This window comes from Lissotriton helveticus, chromosome 2_1, assembly GCF_964261635.1.
Source record: "Lissotriton helveticus chromosome 2_1, aLisHel1.1, whole genome shotgun sequence".
Lineage (NCBI taxonomy): Eukaryota > Metazoa > Chordata > Amphibia > Caudata > Salamandridae > Lissotriton > Lissotriton helveticus.
Genome location: NC_136059.1, coordinates 807,117,132 through 807,143,176, shown reverse-complemented (window position 1 = coordinate 807,143,176; position 26,045 = coordinate 807,117,132).

The following is a 26,045-nucleotide window of genomic DNA, read 5'->3' as shown; positions in this document are numbered from 1 at the left end:
TGTGGATACACAATATTTTTTGTTTTTCGGTCTGGTGCGTAGACGAATAAATCAGAAGGTTTTCCGACACGTAAGCTGGCCACATACAGTTGTCCATGTGAGAAGCACGGATTCTCCAAATCTAGTCCACACACTTGCAGCGATTGTCCTTGTTCTTTGTTGATGGTCATTGCAAAAGCGAGTTGCACCGGAAAGTGTAAACGTTCAGTGTTGGAAAGATTATGAGGGCCCTGGGTGGCCGGAGGGCCAATATTTAACAATTTATTTTCTTTTTTTTTGCCAAAAACCTTCACGGGAGTTTACTCAACAACTTCCCAAAGTTTCATGCCGAGCGGACGAATGGTGTAGTAATGCATAAACGACAAACGGACATACTTTGGTTCTTATATATATAGATGCAAAACACGACATTTCTAGTAAGCTGGGGAAGCTTGTCTATGTGCTTTTACTAACAGTAACTCGAGTGATCTAATATGGCCACCGCAATGCGGGAAATTTTCTGCGCATGCGTCTGTCACACTCTTGTAATAAGACGTATTCTCTCTGCTTGGTGGGGAATTCTTGCTTCTGCGCACTAGAACTAAGATGGCTACTCTGTGTGTTAACGTGCTAAAGCTTGCAATGCTGCTTTTACTAAGTTGTTCGTTCTGCTTAATTCTTAATGCTATCGTTAAAATAACATAATGGGAATAGAGTAGAGATTAAAGGTATACAGTGCATTCATTTATTCTATGTTCTAAAACAGTTTTTCTTTGACTTTGTCATTAGCTCGTGTTTGTCCAATGAAATTACATTGTTGCTCCATCTTGGGTCCCGCAACTGCGCATGCTCTACAGTTCCAAGAGTCCACAAGCCATGGCATTGAATGAGTGCCAGTGACAGCCTGACAGGAAGATGCTCCTGGGAAAATTAACTTTTACCCTCTGAGGAAGACTACTTACCAATATTCGTATACATTGTATTTGTTATTGAAGCAACCATTGTTGGGTGGAATAAAAGTGCATGGGAAAATAAATATTGGGCGGGAACATAAATCTGAATATTGAAGAGCATGACCTCATAACTGGTATGGTGTGATGACCTCTCCTCGCCTTTTGACCAATCAAATTGAGGGAATTCACACATTTGCAACATTGGAGGGTAGTACACTGCCCTGGAAAATGGTATATCTAAGGTAGGCTTAGCTAGTTAGATTGTCCGACTTGTCTAAATAGCTGACCTTTCACTGACCCAACGCACTCAATAGGCGATCGAGAATAGAGGTGCTGGCAGAGCACTCTGTCAGAAGATTCGGGAGCAGAGGTGCTGGCGGAGCACTCTGTCAGAAGATTCGATAAACCAATCGGGGTTCTGGGAAGGAGTTTGATAACCCAATCGGGGTTCCTCGGGGAGAAGATTCGCTAACACAATCGGGGTCCGACTGTTAGCTGCAGAGAGGGGTGTGACGTAGGCGTTGCACTTTAGCTGTGGGTGCCGGTCCTGACCTGTGGTGGTCCTCTCCTGATCCAATTTTGTTCCGTACTTATCCTGATTCTGGTCTGCACCTGTTCTATCCTGCTGGCACCTGCATTATCGGGGGTCCTGTCCTTTATCCCAGCCCGTGGCCAGGGTTGGTCTTCACACCATTCTAGGTAAATATAAAAGTCGTAAGGGTATGTCATTGTGCTGTTTCCCTTTTCTTACCCTTCCTATATTTCAATACTTAAAGAACGTTTCATGATACTCTCACATCATCTTGCTTTGATATTATTCTTGATTGATCAAGCCTTGACAAATTTAGTATGGACACTGACTTTTAAAACATTATTTGGATAAAGCGTTTAAATCTTTCCCGAGTCTGTGGTCATTTTATGAGTGCAAATGATTATATACTGCCTATTATGCTAACTCCCTTGATCCCTTAGGACTCTAGATACCCGTGACTAGGATTGGTAAGTCAAGGTATAAGTCCTAAAAGGTTCAAATTAAATCACTGGTTAGGCGTAGGTTTACTTGTTCAAAGTGTGTAAGTGTTTATGGGCCCAGGTGAGTATGGTAAAATTCTGGGCAGGTGAACCCGCACTCCATCACTGTGTCCACCCAGGGTGTGGCTATGATAATGTGCAAGTCCTCTCTTGTGGGCACTGAAAATCAGTTCTGGAGCGACTTCTCTCCCATTGGAAGTTGTGTCTGGCTAGCTAGCAGGACCATATAGGGGGCAGGCCCAGGTGTGAGCTACATCTACCAGTGACAGAATAGGCATAATTTGAACAATTCTTTGGGAGTTGTTACACTGTATGATGATTTAGCAATAACTAAACAACGAAACAGCAACGAGGGTAGCACTTAGTATGCACTGGTGAGATATTTCTATGACAGTCCAATGAAGTCCTTATTAGTTTGGGCTCTCTACTTCCTATGGCCCATTGTTAAGACCAATAAGGTACCAACATTTAAAATAGTAATGGAAGGAGCCTCTAGTTCACAAAAAATCACCAAATATTGAAGTCTGTATCAGATTCTTTCTTTTCAATTTCTTTAGTCGCCAAAATTAGTTCTCCACAGTTCGAAGCAAGAGAATTTAAGAAGTCCAAATTCCAACAAAAGTGTTCATCAATTCATAAATCCAATATAATGATTATTTCATCCAGATCATTAGTTTAACACTAAAAGAACAGCTTTTGTTCAAGAACAGCCTACTCGTTTCGTCCTCCTTAGGACATCATCAGGGCGTTTCAATCACAATTGTTCATACTCCTTGCTCCGTGAATTAAATTCCTTAGCTCATATTCCAACGTAAATCTCAGTCTCCAAAATTTCCACTTCTCAAGTTGTAATGTCGTCAACAGCAGGTCCTGATAAATCGGGCTGTTCTTGAACTAAGGCTATTCTTTTTGTGTTAAACTAATGATCTGGATGAAATAATCATTATATTGGATTTATGAACTGATGAACACTTTTGTTGGAATTTGGACTCCTTAAATCCTCTTGCTTCGAACTGTGGAGAAATAATTTTGGCGAATAAAGAAATTGAAAAGAAAGAATCTGATACGGACTTCAATATTTGATTGGTGATTTTTTGTGAACTAGACACTCCTTTCATTACTATGTATGATGATTTAGTTCATTTTTATTGGGAGATACGAAGAAAAGCACTTCATGGGACCTGAATGCACAGCACTTTATCAATAGCACTTTGTCTAATTTGAATTTTGCAATTACATGTTTAAAATGTTTGTTCGATAAGGATGAATTTGCAAAATGTTGGATCTACTTTTTGGGGCGAGAAAATGTATTTGATTTAAAGAGCTATAAAAAGTAATGTTGTACTGTGAAACCGATTTTCTGACTATGTATTGGATGTAATGGTTCTAGTTCTGATACTGTTCAACAAAAATAGAAATGGAAGAACAAAAAGGCATCCTTTGAAGTAGATTAAGTTCCTGGGCACAGTACAGATGGCCATTATGTGAGGGGATGGCCAACCCCTCTTCCTTTGTCTCAGCTCTGAGAGCCACTTCACGCCAAATCAAGGAGCCATGTAGCTCCTGGAGGACAGTGTACACTGGCAGAAAAGCACATTTAGCTCAGGCAGAAAATGGCAACTTTCTCAAATGTAATTTTCAAAAAAGTAATATAAAATCCAACTGTACTACTAAGTTGTATTTTACATTACTATTGAAATGACTCTTTGAATCATTTTTCTAGCTAATCCCAAACTGAGGTTAAGCATGATAAGGTATTATGATGTAACCCAGTGCTTTCCTATGGGAGAGTCAGCCTTGCCACAGCAAAAAACGATGCGACTTTGGAGACTTTTCTATGCCAAGACATGTAAAAACATAGAATATGCACATCCTAATTTTTAAATACTATGCAGCCTTCCCATAGGCATTTAGGGCCTACCCTAGGGATGAATTATAAGTATCAAGAAGGAAGGTTTTGGCCTGGCAAGAGGTTTATTTTGCTAGGTGAGTTCTCAGTTTTAACACTACATAGACAGGTTAGATTTTACTTACAGGCCCTGGGTACACTTTAGTACCGTATTATAGGAACTTTTAGGTTAGTAAAATATTGCAATCAGGAGTGTAGATGGTTTGAACATGTTTTAAAGGTCAGAGCACATGCACTGGAAGCTGGTTAGCAGTGTCCCATTGCGCACTGCCAAACAACACAGCAGAAAAATCTAGCATAAAACGGAGGGGACCAATCAAAAAGGGCCATTTTACTATACCATATCTCAGAAAGGCTTCCACTAGCAGGGTCCTTCCTACATCAACCATAAATGTAAGCACTATCTTCCTGGTCATTCTCATCACTCAAGTCCCTAGCATTAGAAAGATCCTCCTTGGCAGTCGAGATATCTCCCACTCTGGCTCATTTCAGGAGCTCAGGACTTAACTATCCCAGCAATAATTCAGTCTCTAGCATTGCTCTTTTCTGTCTCGTCTCATTCCTGATTCTCCGTCTCCTAGTGCCAAGAGAACTCCTAGAGTATAAATGTGCTTTATAAATATTATTTCATTCATGCAATGACCTCCATTTGGAAGTAACAGTTTTTTTTATCCTTTTCCTTGCCATTTCTTTGTCACATTTGGACATAGAAAGTCTTAGGATGGAGTGAACACTCTTTAAAGGCTCCCTTGGAACTAAGCTTTTATATGTTCTTCTACACATTAATGAATTGGCCTTAGAGGAAAATCTCGTAACAAAGGGGAGAAAATGTATTTCAAAAGCCCAGTGCGGTTTTAAGAACCCAGGGATTTTCTGAAATTTCTTGCTGAATTTGAAGAAACATTTTTCAACTAATGAACAGAGAGGAGAAACAAATGGGAAGCTGAAATTGAAAAAAGGTTCTTCCACGTCCTATTTTGTAGAGGGATTATCAGCCCATTCTTCTTTGGGAGAGAAGGACAATCATTGGTATTGCTGAAACTGGCTACCACATGGGTACTGTTGTAACCCATTACTTAACTGTTAATGGTCGATGCAAAAGTTCCTAGACCTACTGCCTTCGTCAAAAACTTGTTTCCCAAACACCTTCTTCAGGGTACTACCTAGTACAGTGAGGAAACGCCTTGGTATACATCCCCACCCTGAAAAAGGAAAACCTTCCGTGCTGGACTAGACTCTCACCTTGAAAGTTTACAGAACGTGTAATCAATCTTAAGCAGCAAGGCTGCCTTTCCAGAAAAATGGACACATTGGCATAATACCCAAAACACAAAACTCATCTAGCCTAGGTATATAGTTCAGTCTATTTAGTCCATAGACTCCTTGGCTTGTTCTTTGAGTTATACAATCTTAGTAAGTGGATCCACCACATTTAAAATCTGTGCTGGCAGATGACAAAGGCCCTCTCAATACTATTCTTTGGATCACAGAAACAGATTACGTTTTTACTTGTTTAAACCGAACCTTCAAACTCTGGAGATGTCAGGACTCGAACCTTAACCCTTGCACAGTGTCTTAAACTTTAACCTTTAGACCACAAGTCTAAAGTCCCTCTTTTGGTGAAAATGGTAACCATTCTAGGATCCAATACAGGGGCATCTGTGGAATTAGGGTGCTGAATAAAAGATGGATCAAGCATAGGGTTAACATTGGCATCTAGAATGGCTGACGCTAGATCTGTAATACTACAGCTTTTAGGGACGGGGCAATGTACATCTTACGTCTTTTCGAAGGATCAGAACCAAAGCAGAAATATTGGAATCATTACATTATCACTGTCTGAATCAGTGGAAATATATTTATCAGAATCATAGGTGTCTACATAACATCATTAGTTTATTTTTTCGTCTTGTATCCTGCCCCCAGACAAGAAGTAGAAAGAACTGTTATCTCTGGTGGCTGAGACCATTTATCACAATACCGAAAGTATACCGGAATTGTTCGACTTATTGTCAGAATCAGCGGAATCATAATTATCATTATCATCATATTGCGCATTCTTTGACTTGCATTCTACCTTTAGATGTGAGGGTTTCAGGGTTAACTGAGTGTCAATATTTGTGGGCAGTTGAAACCCGCCAATTATAATACCAAAAGAGTCAGAAATCCATATTATAGACAGTTCTTGTACCTTATAAAAATGCAAATATTTAGACTGAAACAACATTTACATATTTTGATTGAAGTTTGAATTTATCTTGCTACAGAGACCAACTGACTAAAAGAATGCACACTTTTAGAATGGGAGGTGCACAGTTGCTACTACTAGCATGAGAGGGTCAGGTGTTCAGTAATACACAAACATCTAAGCGATGAACTTTAAAACAGAAATATTGAGAAGAGAATATAGGATATATTTTAGCAATTTTTCCCCTTCAAAGTCAGAATCCTATGAAAAATACCAGGTCCTTCATGAGAACTGCTCTCACCATATTCCAGTTTTGCACAAAAAGCAACTGCAGCAGTATTCACGCATTTACACTAAAATCCAAAGTTTAGAAGTCAGAAGGATCTCCTTCATGTAAACTGTAATTTTCATTTTGACTGTTTATGCCACATACCAAACAATCTGACATCTTTATGCGTAGCCTTCGAATGTTTATGCCAATTCTTCCTCAGAAAGATATGAACTGGCCTTCTAGGTGGAACCCACAATTACACAATAAACAAGAACCACCACTAACCACTAACGTTGGCTTCCGGAGCAGCATGCTGCCCAGCCTACAATGCTTCAAAGCCTCGTCAGGGGTAGTAAGCACGTTAAAAGTGCAATTATAATATAATGAAATGTGGATAGTCAGGAGACTTGCAATTATTACATTGCCCCAGTGCTGGAGCTATTCAACAATAGCAATGTATTCTGGTCTTTGTAGTGTCCATGTCACGTCTTTAAACAAAATGTGAGTGCATGAAATATAGTGTGCCTGAAGTGGGAGCCCAAGTAGCAGGAATAGGAAAACAATTCCCAATAATCTAAATATATAGATACAAATCAAATGAGAAGCACAAATAGGGAGAACACATCCCAACACATTAACAGATATACCATAACAAACTCATTACCAGCAAATTCCTAATAACGGAATACAGAAAGGAGTGATATGGAGTACTTAATTCATGGTAGAGCAGCAAGAAAGGTGGCTGTTAGTTTCTGGTGGCTGTTGTACATGGCTAAGCTGAGTTATGATTGGTGTTTTCACTTCATCTCAACCTGCAGTTTGTGGCACAGGATTTGCTAGGCGGTATACTTTTTGTGATATGCGGAGGATATAAAAGAGTAGGAAATTAAGAAAGCATAATATGAGCCACTGTTTTTGTAATAAAATGGAGTTTGTTGATCCATGGTTTATGTTGTGTTTGGTATAGTGCTACGGTATAGCGCCAAGCACATGCAATCACAGAACCTAGACAGAGGTGGTGGGCAGGATACCACAGAGCAACAAACTAACCCGTACTCTTGCCAAGTTTGCTCTTCCGTGTACCACCTAAGAATAAGCTGCTCCTTAAGACTGCTGCTAAAAAGGCCTGTAGTAGAATAATGTGAAAAAGTGCAAATATGTAACCAGAACAGGTGATTCACACCTGTTGCTTTCTTGCTTAATGCACCACATACATTGGGCACTTTTATCCTTTGGGTATTTGCATCTATTTGTACTCTACTAGGGACCCTGTTTTTTTTGCAGTTTTATGTAGCAAGAACTCGGTCCGAATTGGAGCGCTTAATATGAGCACCAGATACACATTACACAAGAATGCCATTCATGTTTAATAGGCACCGTGAGCCGTGCTTAATTTGAGTCGGTGGTTTCTGGTGCTCAGCTCCGGCATTTAGGACGTTTGCCACATGGTGGCGATGTCTGTTTAAATTAGAGATGAGCAAAACAAGAGTTGTTTATTAATTCAATATACATAAAAAATTATTAAAACCTGCTGCCCAAGCTTTTCTTATTGCTTGATGGGCCTGGGATGTGAACTGTCACTGTTGTAGGATTGCGAGTGTGATGGTTAGAAGTTGTGTTGGTACTGTCACTGCCAGTTCTGGCAGGGGCAGTGGGAGATGTAAGCTGCAGTGGCCCTCTGACGAAAGCCTTGGCATTTACTGTTTTTACAAATTAAGCACTGACCGGGAGGTTAACTGATTTGCCCAGAATCATAGGATGTTGAGCGAGACTCGAAACTGGTTTCCCAGCTCCAAATGTCGGCAGGTCTGGTTGTTACACCACCAATGTGATGACCACATTGCTGATCACCATGTTTTATGACATTTTAAATTTGATCAAGGCAACACGATTAGGCACTTTTACTACTCAAACTCTTCCTACTTCTGACTCTTTCCCTAAACATAAATTTTGTTTTAGCCCCGGGACTGGAGGAAAGGCAGCACGGCCAATTTAGATCGGGGGCAGATGCCCACAACGTGCATTCACCCAGAGGCCACCAATCAAGCATGCCATCCTCCAAGCACCCCGCCCCTAGAGCCATGCCACACTCACTCTCCCCTAGAGATTTTTAGGTCTTGCCTACGCAGTGCACATGCCCTGCATAGGAGGACATTTAGCCGTCACTCTGGTCATTTTCAAGCACACACTCGTGCTTGTGGCGGCATCCACTATGCGGGAGCGAGCAGGGGCACGCCACAAGCACAAGTGCAGTGCTTGAAAACGAGCATGCACGCAGCACTCCCGGTCTCTCTTTCTCTCTCGCTTGCGCGCTCTCTCTCCTCTCGCTTTCTCTCTCTCGCTTTCCTCTCGCTTTCTCTCTCTCTCTTTCTCTCTGCTCCTCAGCGCCCGCCGCACTATCTAGTGGCGCAGCTCAAAGCAACGGATGAAGACGAAGGGGTGAATTCTGAGTTATCCTTTGCAATTCTGCAGGACAGACCAGGCGGTCAATATTTGCTATCAACAAAGTTGCAGGAGAACTTTACACTGAGAGAATACTTGAGGCAGAGAAAGTTATAGATACTCTATCTGTTGTCATTGTTGTTTCTGACAAGGGGGCTCGACCCCTGTCCTCCACAGCAACCCTTTTGTAAATTTGTAATTTTCACAGACACAGCGCCATCTGGTGATCCGATTGTCATCACCCAGTTCACTCCTCTCACCCACTGCCCTCCTATAGATACACACGTTCTCACTTCCTCCTTCTTCGCTTCTATAACTCTTTCCCCTCTCCTGTCCAACCTCTCTCCTTCCCTCCTCCACTAATACAACAGGTTAGAAGATAGATTGTTAATGATAAGAAAAAAACTCAACTTTCTTGCACACATGAACAGTCACTACTAGACTAATTTCATGTTCTCTCAGTTCGCAGTCTCTTAATTTGAAATTGAGAGCATTTGTAGTGCTTTGAAACCTGCTTACTATAAAAGCCGGCACTATAAAAGCTTCTGGATATAGAAATAAACATGGCGAGGACTGGTAGCATCTCAAGATGTGGACGAGCCTTCAACTCACCTACCTGAGGCTTGCAGCAACCAGGAAGGGGAACTGGCAGCGACAAGGTTACTCTGGCTTCTTAAGAAGTGTGTGGGTCATGTGACCGCACTGAGGCACCACTTCATGGCTACAGGGAACCCGTGATTGCTTCACTTTGGGGTGTCCTTAGGGTACAGCCTCCCGATGTTGCAACCAAGAGTTATAAGCGTTAGCGGGTGTTCATTGGTTTAGGAAGGCTTGAAGATGAGGCTGCGGATAGCGCTTGAAATTTGGCCAACCGTAGAAATGCCTGAGAAAAGCTCTTCTCCAAGGGTGCTTTAGGCGCTATAATATATCTACTTAGGGTGTGTTGTCATGTATAGGCCAGGCAAAGGAGCCCTCTGCAGTCCCCGCCATCTTCTATCTTTCTTTTGCATCAGGTTTATCAACATTTTGGGACGTTAAGGATAACTATCAATGTGTTACCTCTTCTTGAATGTTGCAGAGAACAATCAACACAACTGGGCCTATTTACTGGCTCTACGACTCATTGTTGAATTTAGAACTGTGTAAGGAATCAACATCAAAAATATGGAGCATTGGTAAACACTTCAACTATGCACAGCAAGTAATTGATAAACCATCATTTCACGAGGACGTAAAGATAAAACAACATATGTGTACAAACCAAAGGACGTTCACCACAACATGTGATTATAATTGTAAAATATGAAATCAAATAAAAAAATATAAAATGCAGTGAAGGTTTATATAGCTGAAATTACATCAGGCCCATCTATTATGTTTAATCCCTGATTGACTACCAACGCCAGGTCCATTTGCCTGTTTGAGATGTGATATGGTCTGGTATATAATTAGGCGTGTGTATTGCTCCAGTCCACAGGGCTTTACATACCCCATTTCTCATGTTCTCTCTCTGCTTTCTTTAACCTATGCACTCTCTATACATTTGCCCCTTTTCCTTCCCCTCTCTATCTCCCTGCCCTTGTCCCGGCTCCCTTGTCCTGCCAACCCTCTGCCTTTCTCCATCCTTGCTTTTTTCTCTTTAACTCCCTTGTGCTTTTTCTTCCTGTCACTCTGACCCTCTTCCTCCTCTCTCATCTTTTCTGCCATATATATATATCTCCCTCTCTCACATCTCCTTCTTTCTTGCTATCGGCCCCCTCCCACCCTTCTCTATCACTCTCCATTTCAATCGCTCCGTAAGTCCGTTTCTATATATCCATCTCCTTACTCCATCCACTTCTAGCTTATTCTCATTTTCTCGTTCTTCCTCTCTTTTTCTTTCTCTCAATCTCACACTGTTTTCCACTCCACTTTTTCTATCTCTCATCCTCCTCTATTTCTCTCTCCATTAGTCTCCTCTCCCCTTCCTATTTTCTCCATCTCTTTCTTTCTATCTCTCTCACTCACATCCTCTATTGGATTATCTCCTCTCTCTCTCTCTCTCTCTCTCTCTCTCTCTGTCTGCCTGTCTCTCTCTCTCTCTCTCTCTCTCTCTCTCTCTCTCTCTCTCTCTGTCTGCTCTCTCTCTCAATCTTTGTTCCCAAACTGCAAATAAATAGGTGACTAGCGATCTCCGGTTATGGCACAATTTGGCACACTTAGCATGACACAAACGACTCTCATTCGGTCTATATTTTGCAGATATTCGTTCCTATATAAATTCCTTTATGATTCAAGAGCATTTCGACATGAAGATATACTAAATATACACAGAGTATTAGCAATCAGTACAATGTTTTGATCTGCACAAATTTAGATAAACAGGGGAGAGGAGTTGGCCTAACGGCTAGGGCGGTTGACCTAAAATCTGGGGAACCGGGTTAGATTCTCGGCAAGGACACTCAACATCCTGTGATTCTGGGCAAATCACTCAATCTCCCCATGCCTAAGAAAAACAAGCATTGGCATAGCCTATAGGTCTCGCCTTTTGGACCTTATAAGTGTTTAGCCATGCAACAGTTAATGTTGTTGCAGTAAGGATATTGTGCTGCATAACTAAATACTTATAAGGTCCCAAAGGCGAGACCTATTGGCTATGCCAATGCTTGTTTATCATGCTCCATAACATTCCGCTGTTATTTTTCTAAAGCAGGAATGCACTCCGCACTCTGAGCCTAAGTAATCTTGTTTTTATTTGTTGGCAGCCGGTGTGCATTAAATGCCGCTAAACACTGAGCTAATAATATGGTCCAAGAAGCCATGAAATCCATCTTATCTTAATACACCAATTAGCAGCGTCTGTCAGCTCTGCGACAGGTGCAAGCCAGCAGCTTCCCTGCCATAGGCAGCTCTTCCAGAAAGGAACGTAATTATGCCTCTTGTATGAGGTGTTTTGTTTTAATGAAGGAGGACAAAGTGATATGTTCTTAGTTAAAAGGAGTGAGCACTTAAAGCCTACAGACCTGTTTACTGTACACCTTGTGCCAGATCAAAAAACTCAGACCAATATATTATTTTACTGATGTGCTTCAATTATGACAATACTAGAGTTTATTACCCCCAGGTCGACCATTCCTCCTCCCTTTCAAGACGTATTGAGATTACCATCTCCCAGACGAAAAAAGAACAGAGGGATGCTGGGAACCCTACTCCACCCTCTCCTACTGGGAGTACATAACCAGTACTCACCCATTATGCCTCCTGTTTGTTTTTCTGTCTGCCAACAGAATGGGACGTGGTGTGTTATTGCTGCTTCTGCCGGGTGGGAGTGACGTCTTCTCTGGTGTGTTGGTCAGTCTGCTGCACTGTCCTTGATGGTGCTTTGTGCCTCCTGGCCTGCCAGGCTTGCCGGGAGGCACCGGGTGTCGGCTGCTGGCCATTTGCGTCTGGTGCGCCAGGTCTTCTGAGGAATACCAGTATGCAGCAGCGCATCTTCCCGTGGCTGGGCCGGGTGGAAGACGGGTTACTGTGGCTTGTTTCTATCTGCTTCTGCTCCTTCTTAAAGCTTGAGGGGAATTTTCATGGGCCTCTCATGTGCCTTTGCTTCCGTGTTGCTTGGAGAGGGCCTGAGTGGCTGGGTCCGGACACGCCAGTCTCGGTGGGCATGCCTGAGCAGTTGGTGGGCATTTTGCTTTTCGTGCTGAGTCTTTATGCCCCATGGTGAGTACTGCAAAAACAATTTGTACCGCTTTGTTCGCCATAAGTTGGCAGGGTATGCTCAGACGTGAGTCCCTTGCTCACTTTGCCACTGGATTCAAGCAAGCCTGGCTGAAGACGACTGAAATGCCAGAAACCGGTCCTAGGAAGCTTGTTTCCGGTCCAGGGAGGGCATGGCTTGGCAGTTCGGGCTGGACTGTTCCCATGAGGCACAGGGTCAGACTGATTTGCATATGGCCATGTCTGAACTGGGGTGGCAGAGTGGGCTAAAGAACGGTGATGGATTAAATCCAGATCTTTTGACTGGGTGTGAGTGTTTGATTGGTACAGATGCTCTGTCCATCACCACCCCCTTTTGTACCCCATTGTGAGTACAGCATAGCTTTTTCTCTTTTCTTGTTCTACTGTTGGCTCTTTTAGCTGCTGCCCAGGTGCTATGGCTGGTGGTGTGCACCTGGGTTGGCTGGTGGGGGCATTGTTGTGGCAGACGGAGAGTGCAGGTGTCTGCTGGCCCCGGGAGTGAGTATTCACATTTCTTCTGTATATATTGTGCAAATTTCTACCTGCACATCAATGCCATCATACCAACAAGCCCTAAAACCAGCAGTATATTGTACTGGCAGCCAAAACTCCACCCAGACCCCACGTATGTACTCAGCCATGTCCACTCCCATTTCCCATGGAAAGTCACACACATCTCCCCAGCTGTTGTGTGCAAGTTTTCCACCACCTCATCCATGTCAACAGATTATAACACACCTGTCAACCATCTCCTTTTAGCCATACTACCGAGTGTGTCCTGCCTCATCTGTGCCACATCTCAATATCCATCAGTCTTAACCATTCTACCACTTAGCCTTCCAACCCCCACGCCTCTCAGAGGGAAACCTGAGTGTGCAGTCGCAGAAAAGGTGCCAACTCTTGATGTTCCTTTTCGGCCACAAGGGATCACCTGGCAGGTCCTTCCTGTAATAAATGAGTCCGAAAAAGAGGGAAATCTGAGCATTCCTTTTCCTGATACAATTTCTGTATTAGGACATTTTATCAGAATTTCGACGCACATGGAGTTTATCAATTTTACTGACATCTCCTAGGACGGTCTTCTCCAGTCATGTTGATGGGTTTGATGTGTTAACCCTGCAGAGCAGTGGGGAAGTCTATTAAACTGGTACTGCTAGTACCAGGAAAGACACATATTTGTATTGATTTTTTTTATGTGAAATGTTAGGTCACAGGGGACATTGGGGCCTGCAGTGTCATCTAATGGAATTTTGAGGCCCAGGACAGAGCACACTTTGTAGGGGCCCTATTGGCATCATTTATACATGTACATGGTTTTGCCCAATCCCTGCCAATGCCAGCCTACATGATGTCAGAATTATTACTTTATATGTTAAACTTTCAGAAACAGGGTCACACAAACCAGTTGAACTATCTGTTGCCTGGCACCCACAACTCTTCAAGGTGGCGAAGGGAAGCAAGAGACAAAGTCAGAGGCAGGGGGAAGGTAGAGTGGTTTATATAGAGAAATGGGCAGACTAGACAGAAAGACTGTATAGACAAATAGAGCGAATGCCAACTTTCCCAGGGGGCGTTTTTAAAGTGGGGTCCCTGGGCAATTGCTATCTTTGCTCATGCCTTAAAACTCTCCTAGCTCAAGCAAACCTTGGAATTTGATGGAGTTTGTTTAAAACTCAGGGAGCAGAGATGAAGAAAGTTCTCTTTTCTTTTAGTATGTCTTGAAAAACTAGTTTGTAAGGATGGTGATAAACGTGGTGTGGCGTTTTACTGTAGGTCTGCATACTTTTTGGTTGTGTCAGCCATAAAGATTATACAGTTCTGAATTAGATGGAGGCTGGAAAGTTTAGCTAGAGGGGGTCTTAGACGGTTGGGATTAAATGACCAATTGTCATGTGCACAGCCGCATGTAAAATTACTTTTAATGAGCCATGGGTGGCATGTGGGAATCATATGAGCAATACATTACCACTGCTATTATAAGATAATAGCATGGGCTTATTTGGGGGAGCAAAAGTAGGCCGGATGAAGGCTTTTAGAATTTGATCTTAGAATGCTTAGCTACAGCCAGGGTGTGAGAGGCATTGTACTTACATGAAAACTGAAGTCGGCTTAGAAGGCCTTTCTTTTCAACCCACTCGAGTGGGAGATGGGATTTCTGTCTAGTTTGATGTCCCAGAACAATTTGTGGATTTGGCGAGGAGTGGTCCACCACTGATAGGTTAGGGAAGGTACTAACGAGAGTTCTAAACACTGAAGATGCAGTGGAGAGGAACCATATGAAAGAAGCACCATTCACTCCTCTCCGCTCTCCAGCATATCATATACAGATTTTAGAGCATTATGTCACTACTAGACACTCCTGCTCCATAATGGAACTGACTCTCAAACTAGTCAAGTCTCAGGGGCCTTTTATTCAGCTCCGCAGCTTTATAGCAGCGCCAGTTTACCCTCGGAACTGTCCCTCGTCTGATGATGACCGTCAAATTTTAATAGTGTGGAAAGGTCATCTCCGGATTTTATACCAGTAGATATTTGTTTGGGTCTAAATTAGGATTCCACGGTGCACACAGTTTCTTGGTCTCCAACATCAATGTTTGTCGCTTATAGGTTTTGCACCCTCTATGTATATGCAGGTCTCTAATTTTAAAATGCCTCTTTATTAACATATCCGTATGGCATTTTGTTTCCATTTGTAAATATATGACCTCTATTGCTTTATTGCAATGTAAATGTAATAGATTCGATTTTGAAACCATTGGTTCACTCGTGAATCAACCCCTGTTGCTTAACACACTATAAACTCCAGTCTACTTGTAAAAATGTTTTCAATAAAATAATTTTGAAAATAAAAAACCCATCTAAAACCTGCTTGTTTCTGGTAAATATTTAAATGTGTTTCCTTCTTCAGGTCGGGTGTGAGGGAGGGTTTCATGAGAGTTCTGTCCCTTCATTTCCTCAGGTCTGCGCATTAGATTGATGCACTTTTGCCACCTAGGGCCAGATGTAGGAGCCCAAATACCGGTCGGTAACGGCCGATTTCGGCCGTTACCGACCGGTATTTAGGATTTGGCATGTAGGGGGCATCTCATTTACAGAATCGGTAAATTTACAGATTCTGTAAATATACAGAATCGGTAAAATACCGAATCGGTAAATGTAGCGATTCTGTAAATGAGATGGAGGTGGCACGTTACAGAGTGCCACAGGCCCTTAAGAGTCGGTATTTTACCACCCAATCCTATTGGGTGGTAAAATACCGAATACAGGTGTGCATGCACATCTGTGCATGCACACCTGTGCAATGTGACACACAGACATGCCCTTAGGGCATGTATGTGTGCCACATGTTACACGTGCCTGTATTTTGGGTGCTAGAGGGTGTCAAAGTGACACCCCTTGCACCCTTGCAGGATTCGGTATTTACCGAATCGGTAAATACCGATTTGGTATTGCCTATTGATTCCTATTGGCTTCAAGGCCCATAGGAATCAATGGGCAATACCGAATCGGTATTTACCGATTCGGTAAATACCGAATATTACCGATTCGGTAATTCAAAAATAAAATTTCCCTCCTTCAAATTTACAGATTCATAAATACCGAATCGGTAAAATTCGGTATTTATGAGTCGGTAAATTAAAGTTACCTACATCTAGCCCCTAGAGTCCAAAATAAATGTTCCAGGCATGGCCAAGACTTCTTTGTAATTTGACAAAGAGGAACACACATTGGATACGAGCAAGAACTATAGAACACATTCAATAAAAGACAGACTGAAGCACAGTAATGACTAAGGAGTGGTGGAACAAGGGGAATGAGAGTGGAAACTGAGGCGTCGGCCAGAGGAGTGAGGGGACTGAGTCACACAGTGGATGAGTGGAAGGGACTAAGGATTAAGAGGGATGACAAAGTGACCAAGGCACGCGTTGGATGATAAAGAAAGCTAGGGCATTTAACAAGTGTGAGAGGGAAGAGAGGCACACAGGTTTGTGACATTCTAGAAAAGCACAGTATAGAAGGATGCGGGGAGCGAGGCACAAGTCGTAAGCAAGAGGGCAAGGTCGAAAGCTGTATGAGAGATGGAAGAGCACCCAGTTCTGCAGTTCTTTCTCCAGTAAAACTTGGGCTGCCTTACACATTAAACCAAAAATAATTATTAGGAGCACTAGGCCAATTCAAACTCTATACAGAGCTAGGCTCGCCTCAGGCAACCAGCTTCTTCTTTTAGCGAGGACTAACAGAAATGTTAGATTTATGGAAATTCCCCACAACAAGCAGAGGAAATGTAAATTTACCATAGTACCGGTAAACCAGCAAATGGTGTTTTATCACAATATTGAGTTTAAAAAAAACGATTTCCTGTGAAATAAGGAGAGATTTGCAGTGCAGTAGCTGGTAGCCCTTCAGTCAAGACACCCAGCGGGTGGAATATCTCAGCCCTCCTACCTCATGTTAAGAAGAGACCTAACAGCAATGTCTACATTGCAGAACTTCATCTCAAAAACAGTGAAACCACATTCTTAGATCAATCTTTACTGGCTTCAACTTCCAGGAAGGAATGAAGGACGTAGCATCCTGGATGAGCAGAAACTGCCTGAAGCTCAACTCGGAGAAGACAGAAGTCCTCATCTTCGGACCCTCCCCCTCGGCATGGGACAACACCTGGTGGCCTTTGGCCCTCCGCAGTCCCCCCACACCCATGAACCACACCCAAAACCTCGGCATCTTACTCGACTCTTCCCTCTCCATGACACGACAGGTCAACGCCATCGCCTCCAGCTGCTTCAACACCCTCCGAATCCTCCGAAAAACCTTCAAGTGGACCCCCCGAATCAAGGAAGGTCATCACCCACGCACTCATAACCAGCAGACGCGACTACAGAAACACCCTCTATGCCGGGATCAACAACTCTCTGCTCCGCAAGCTCCAGACCATACAGAAGGCCACAGCCAGGCTTGTCCTCGGCATTTCTCGACAGAATTGACAGAGAATGGTGACCATACGTGTGTGTTAAAGCACAGAGAGCAGGGAACGTAGTATATGCCTTGGAGAGGTTATTAAGAAATTAATTGACGTTCCATTAGTGGCATGTGAATTGAAAGAAAGTAATGAAGTGAGATTTCCTGGACATTTTTTTGTTTGTCTTGAACTGGGTTCTGACTACAGGGCACCTGGACTTTGCTCTACAAGTTTCCTCACCCTTGTCCTGAGGAGGCCAAGAAGGATATGAAGGCCGAAACGCGTCCGCGTCGGCAGTCTTTGACAAGAGGAGTCTGATTATAATTGATATATCTTTCTGACGAGTGAATGCACATTTCTGAATTAAGGTCTCTAGACAGGTAATTACCTTGTGTGCATATAAAATGACCTCAAAGTGTATTTCCTTTATTTAATAGGCAAACACTGTTTTTATATCAAATGGGTAGAAGGAATTTATAAATTGTGTTTGTGATGTGTACTTATTTGTTGTTTGCATATATGTTTGTATGTCCAAAAGGATAATATCAAAATGAAAAAGATAAGATCAAAATATAGATGACTAAAAAATCCTAACAACGATAACTAAAAACGATAACTAAAAGTTCGGAAAAATTTGTCTGTGGTATGTCATTAAAAAAAAATAAGATATATGAACTAACAGGACTATGTACTGTTAATAGGGCAATATAAAGTTCCCTATGTTGAAGTAGATATACATATATCTTTTCCTCCTTGCCATCCGATTTCTCTTTACTGTTGTGTAGTACATTGCCCAGGTAGAGGAGGGTAATTTGGGTAAACCCCTACATATTTTTTAAATACAGAAGCCCGCAGCCAGACTCGTCCTCGGCATTCCTCAACACAAACACACCTCCAAACACCTACAGAACCTACACTGGCTCCCCATTGAGAAGAGAACCACTTTCAAGATACTCACCCACGCCTACAAATGACTCCACAACACCGGACCCCAATACCTCAACAAGAGAATCTCCTTCCACATACCCAAAAGAAATCTCTGATCCGCCGACCTCGCCTTCGCTGAAACCCTGCGCATCCGCAGAGCCAGAACAGGTGGAAGAACCTTCCCCTACATCTCAGCCAAGACCTGGAACGAGCACCCGCTCAATATCAGACATGCCCCCTCCCTGAACATCTTCAGGAAGATGCTCAAGACACAGCTTGATAGGGAGTGGCTCACCCTCCCCCCCTCCCCCACCATCAGCGCATTGAGATCCTCCCGGGTGAGTAGCGCACTTACAATTCCCCTGATTGATTGATTGATTAACTAATCAGAAGCAACGAAGACCAATTGCATCTATGCATTTGCATGGTCTGATGGGAAACACGCCCAATAAAGAGAGGGCTACATTCTAAATAGAGTCCAGAAGAATATTAGTAGAAGGCATTGATTTCCTGCTGTGTAGGAAGACCCTTGTTGCACACTTATGCACAACTGAAATCAATACATTTAGGTGACATAGGAGAACACATATGTGACAAAGTCAAAACTAACTTTTTCTTTAAGGTATCCCAGCTAACAATGAAGACGAGTGAGGCCTCCAACCAAAGGATGTATACCTAAGACATTGCCAAAATGGAAAATAGCACATTGTTCTTTGTTTCCTTATAATCCTACGATTGATATCTGTGATCAAAATACGGGTGGCCTCGCAGCACGTCTGCTAGAGTTGCTTCCGGATTAGTGTTTGTGCAGTGCGTTCAGTTGAGCAGTTGTGGCGTGCCAGAGCCTGGCTCTGGCGCAGCAAGCGCTCAAGGGAAATGTCATACATAGGTAAACACCACTTATTGAATCCCCTTAGTGTTTCAACTTACAAACTATTTGATTTTGTAGGTTTTCCATTTGTTCTTCTGGCAAGACCATCAAGAAATGAGTAGTATACCCCTAATCGTTACAGTGTGCAGAATCTTGTATTACATGTAATCGAACAAAAAACTGTATGGTTTTTGCAACAATGGGAGCCCAAACTCATAACAAATCTGCCCATATCTGTTATCTTCGCCTTTGGGACACAGAGGGGACAGCTTTCTTAGGTTAAATGTTAAATGTCGTATATTTGTAAAGCGCACAGCTGCCCCAGCAAAGGGGCGTCCCGGCGCTGCATACTGCTAGGGAACCCGTCCTGGCTTTCCCTGTGGGATGGTCCCTACTGGGAATCCCCAAGGTGGAGCCAGGCATCCCGGCGTTGATGGGGCCGTTGTGGAGATTAGGCAAGCTAATGCCCAGAGTTGCCAAGTGGGACCCCAGGTTAGAGTAGGCACCGAGGCGAGAATTGTCGAGTCCGCTGACCCTGGTCCACGACCCTGCCGCGTCGGGAATTGAACCCTGGTCCCAGGCCGACTTCTGCTCCCGGGTCTGCCACCTCTAACCAGTGAGCCACACCACTCCATATTACTGAGTGGGGAAGCAAAGCAGAGTACAATGTAATTTTCCATCAAAAGTACGCTATAATTTCCAGAAAGCAGCATTTTGGTGAGATTTAATTGGGAAATTTCTCTACAGACTATGTCCGCTTTTGCAGGCACCTGTGAGAAGCTACAACCCACGCAAAACCTACATTTTAGTTATTCCTCATTTGGGAGAACTGAGGGAACTGATTTCTACACGCCTTTTACCCGGTGTCATGTTCTTGTTACAAAGAATCAGATGACGCTATGATATTCTGTCAAAATTCTCAAAACATCAAGATCAGTTAAGGTCTCATGAACGGTCAACCAGGAGGAGGGAAATCTGACACCCATAGATAGATGTTATAGAATGTGCAAGAGTCTGTAAGAATATTGTTTTGATAGGTGTCACACAACCCTTGGGGTGGAAATCACCCAGCAGTACACACTATTCCACACCAACGTTCTGGACGGAGTTATTTGTGATTTATTCTCCTGTACTATGTTTGAGTATCAGTGGCGACCCAGATCTGTTACCTTCTCACGTTGGACGAACAGTAAGGCATTTACCTTACTGTCTCTTCCCCAGACGACAAATTTCTGTGGGGGCCATTTGCAAAAAATTTGCCATTTTTTCACAATTTCTTAATCTAGGTGAGCATTCTGACAGCCAAACTCAGACACAACAAAATCTACCACTTGTTAACAAAATCCCCATAGCTTCTCAAGTTACAAAATGTATAGTTTGGTATATTTATGTTCCTGTTGAGCTATATAACCCCTTCCCAAAAAGAGACTACCCCAAAAGGGTTCTTTTTATTGAGAGTTAATTCTGAAATATCTCTCCAAGCCCATGATTGCTTTTACTCTTGTGTTGAGGCCTTTCCCTTCAAAAACCTACTCTAGTTTGGTATTCTTTAATTTGGGAGACCCGTGAAAATGTATATCTTGGTTTCTTACCTCTGCAAAAAGTGTTTCATTGTGGGGGAGCTACAGGAAAACTGGGCCCAAATTTACGTGAATGTGATGCAATGCAGGGCAGCAAGGGAAGTTACTGCAGTGTGTTGCGTCAATGGGAGACAGCAGAAGAGCGTCATATTCAGTAAGATGTGGCATTGTTCTGCTGGTTCACTACACTGGTGTACTTCTGACTGCCATTCACCAACTCAGACATTCTTAGTGCAAGGGTTTTTGCATTGTGGGAAGAATGGATTTTGTTCCAGAAGTGGCCCTTTTTAGTACAAAAACTTTACTTCAAGGCATTTCCCAATTTGTATGTGTGCAGTACAGTCCAGCACACATGCAAAGTGGGAAAAACAAGGAGGAATGCAAATACCCTCATTATGTCTGCCTCAAGGAGGCACAGGGTTTTGGTGCATAACCCTCTCTAAAATTCTTTGTAGATAGGAATTGGCATTAAAACCAAAGGGTGGTTGCATGGGAACACAGATGCATCACTCATGTAACGCCCACTTGATGTAAAGCAGCACAAGGTGGCACATTGCACAACTTTACTTTACTTTGAGTTGCAATCCAATACAAAGAAATTGCAAATTGTGATTTGTGTTGGATTGTAACACACCACAACACTTTACATGGGTTTCCAGTAAAAAAGAAAGGTAAACCCAATGTAAACTGTTTGTAAGTCTAAGCCCTGATTTTTGTATGTAAATTCTTTCGACAACCTTATTGTGTGAGGAATGCCAACCGACCAATGAAGAGGAGGTATATCTGACATCCTCTGATACACTCCATAGTTTGTTCACGGTTTGGAAATGTCTGTTTTTGGAATTATTGAGAATGATGACAATGATTTATGTGAATCTTCCCAAACCAGCATTTTGGCTTGGCTTCTTTTTGGAAAAAGCTTCTTGAAATGCATCTGTTTGCGCACACATGCCAATATTCCCATACCTAGGAAACGCATAGGAATCAAAATAGGGTGCCAGTTTGTCACAGAGATGTTTTATTATGAGTGAGGTAGAAGAGAATTGTCCATCCATTTTAAAACTACATGAAAAACACAAAAATTAAAAACTCAGAGGAAGAGAAGTGTACCTACCAATAACACTTGTTTAGTTATTTGCTTTGTCATTCATTCATTCATTCAATTATCTTTACTCAGCTTATAAAACCAGAAAAGAGTTCATTTCATAAAAAAGATCAATATAAAGTCATTGTGCCAAGCAAATAAAATTAAAACAAGAACATAAGAGTGACATGTATGATAGAGCAAAGATGTTATTATTCACCTAACTGCACAATGGGGGTCATTATGATGGCAGAAGGACCGCCACCGGCAGATGTGCGGTGGCGATCCATCCGCCATCAAACGTGAATTGACCGCCCGCCATATTAGGATGGCGGGCGGATCCTGACTGCACTCGTGATGGACCCAAAGACCATCTGCCACCGAACCGCCACAGGCAATCGGACCGACTGCCTGGCGGATGGTCCAGATAGGGTAAAATGGTGGAGGTGCCTAGCAGTCACTGTCCACCATATTAAGATACGGGTGGTAGAACCGCTACGGAAAGGCTGGTGGGGACTGGGTTTGGGGGCCCATTGTGGGCCCCTCTTGTTTTGGGGGAGGTGCAAATGTACTGGGGGTACCCGGGTACACCCTGCATTTCCCTGCACTGAGTGGCAGGCTCTGTGTGGTGCCTGCCACGCAGTGCAGGGAAATTGAAAACTTTCATTTTTACTATTGCAGCGGGTGCTACAGCCGACAGTACGCGCCGCAATTGTAAACATGCACAATGCTACCGCCATGGTGGTGGTCGCATCCTAATTGCATGTGCAGGACCTCCGCCATGCATGCGGACGGTCCTACTACCGCAACGACTGCCATCATAATCATCCCCGATATTTTAAAACATTTCACCAATGAAATCTTGATTTAGATACTGCATTGTAAAAGCATGCAGAAATGTTAGACGTAGATTTCTTATAACACCTAAAAGTTAATGAGTTAATGTGAAAATTGACATTTTACTAACAAGAGTACTTATGCTTAGGTAAACATGTCAAATATATGATAACAAAGAGAATTGTCTATGTTAGAATAAAGCTGCTTCAAGTCTTACAAAGGACGGATAATAACACTAGAATGTGCAACGTGAGCATTGACAATGACTAGGAAAATAGCCGCTACATTAAGACTTATTTTCAAAAACTTATTTTTAATGTGCTTTCTAGACCACGTACTGCTGAAATGGCATATAATCTGTAAAAAAAGACTCGTGTGAATTTATGTGACATGATGGTGACATACAAATGTTTATGAGTACCTTGTACTTATACAAATTAATTGCAATATATATTAAAATATAATTATGCTTAAAGGGGAAATTAATGCAATGTTCTGAGTAATGCGAGATTCATATTTCAGCACAAATCCATTATGCATAAGCTGTATTTCATGAAGGCCTCAAACTTTGCTTACTTTCCTAGTATGAGCTCATGATCTGAATATTCTAGAGACTATGAGAACTTTTCATGAAGTTTCCACTTGTGTTCTAACACTCAGTCTCCTCATTCACGTTTGTGGCTTACTTGACTAGATTTGCAACAAAAGCGTGACTTCTTACAGCAATGTTACAGAATGGACTGACAAGAGATGAGAGCATGAACTCGCCTACTTTCTAAATGCAACAAACAATCATACAACAAAACTACCGTGGTCCTAAGCACATTGCGAGTAATTGATTACTTAATTCTTCCAGATTTGTATACTTTTACTCACTGCATCATCGCATCCTATTGAGAGTTACCAATGGGACAAAGTGGTCTGACAAATTTGGTGTTGTCAAGGGGTGTAAACCTGGAATCTGTGGAGTATAATTGCCTAATTTTGAACTAAGGGGCTTCTCCCTTTACCCATCTTGTGGTACAGAGACTGACAATTTGGGATCTCTAGAACAAGTGATCTGTGACAAAATACTGCGTTGCTGCCTGTTGGCATGCTATCGTAGTGGTACCTTTTCAGCTGAAAGGGTCCATAATGGAGTGGCTATGGCATTGACGCTGCAGTGCTGACAGAAGCCGATGAATCTGTCTGTTGAACTGGAACTGGTCATACGGCAATTGTTGAACTTTCCTACTGGGTTAGTATGAGACTCAACTGATGTCCCTTTTATTGGTCTCCTTAGGATATAATCTCCCTCAGCTGAGAAAGACTGATCTTTAATATTGATTTCTCGCATATATGCAAATGCTTATTAAATCTGATCAAATTTGAAACTAAGTCTGTATGCTAATCCTTCAGTTGTTTAAACTAAATAATATATATAAAATATCTGCTGACTCTGTTTCATTTCTTTGGTTGTGGCTAAAACAAATGTATTTAATGGCCAAGCGATATAGGGTGGGTTTACCAGAGAGTTGTTTCTGTTATTGAATGTTAGCAATTATGTATTCCGGGTCCTCATATGATAATTGCTCATGCTCTTAATATTCCAATCCTTTTCAGCACAGCACAAGAGCTATCAGAGGACTTAAGTGTCTGATGTGGTAGCTGAAGTTAATAGGGACATAGAAACAAAATAAACCCAATAAAATTATTTGTATGGCCCAACACCTTAATGCTACAACATGTGCAGTGAATAAGTTGTTTGCACCCAAAAGACTTATTCTACACTATAAGAATTTGGTCCATAAAGTGACTCATGCATAATAGAGAGGGTGAAATAACAATATAAGAACTAGGGACTATAATGGGCCAGATTAATATTCCATGCTCAATAACATGTCAGAAAAACTCAAAACAAATTAAGTAATAGATCACCATTAAAACATTACTTCCCCACCATGTTCCTTAGTCTACTGAGGCTGATATAAATGTATATGCCGTAGTGCAGATGTATTCAGTTTGCAACAGTGTAAATAAAGTAAAGCTGGTCATCACTTTATAATGTTTAGAGATCTGAGTAAAAAGTATTTCCTTAGCACGGCACACAGTTAAAAAAGAAAAGAAAAAATGTAACATGAATTTGTCTGATCTGGAGTCACGGGTACTTGGCTCAAGGCGTGATTCACTGTAGGCGTCTCTTGGATAAGAGTGCTTGGATAAGTTGAGCTATATTAAATCTAAACCTAAGCAACTAAAATCTCTACTGGTGATGAGATAAGGAATAGCGGTAGGGCTCCTTATGGTCCACGGTAACTAATCTAATGGGCAGCCACTTTCTTCTTCTTGAGCTCTTGAGATTCTTATCTCCTTCCCCACATAGTGAGAAATTATTTTTTAAATGCCTTAGGACCATGGCAGTAGTGTCACATGTGTTATGAAAACATTCAGGTCTCCCTAACATAATGAATTGTACTTTAATATACCTCAGCCATGGTATTCTAAAAGCATAATCGAGTTGTAGGCAGTCAGAGATTATGTCCTGATTCAAAAAGGTTTCTTACTGGCGCCTAATACAATGCCTCAGCATAAGCGGGGCTATCTTAATGCGGTCCTCTAAATATGGTAGGTCTTGCTCCATGTGATAGGCATAAGTGGGCACCCTGGTAGATACCGATAGCAGTCTTCTCATAAACATAATCACTCTAGCCTGCAAATGTGCAGAACTGCAGTAGCCCCATATACCTGCACCATAGATCATAACAGAATACCAATGTGTGTTTTGTAAATGTTAACCACCACATCTAGGGGTTTAGAGCCTAACTTCCTTGTGAACTTTAAAATTGCTTCTGTTGTTTGTCCAAACCAGGTTTTCCTAACCTTAGTTAGATGAGCCCAGTTGCATTTACTATCAAAAAGGGAACGCCCACAGACCATAGTGTGAGACTTAGCTATATTTGTTGTTAATCCTAGGTCATTCATAAACAGAACAAATCTATCCAGTAACCTCTGGAGACCACACCAGTTCTTGATAACAGAACACAGTCATCCACATATAACAATGCAGGGAGACTTCTTGTTCATACCCTGGGCTCATCCGCCTCCCCTAGTGTTAAATATGTATCAAGGTCATTGCTATATAGGCAGAAAAGAAAGGTAGCGAGCACACACCCTTGTCTCACACCACACTTTGTATTTGTGCTAGTGAAATACTACAAATTATTGAGTACGTTTTGTTAAAGAACGTAAGGAATCCCCACATTTTCCATTACAAATATTTCAGTCCACAATGGGATATTGTAGTGGCTACAAAAAT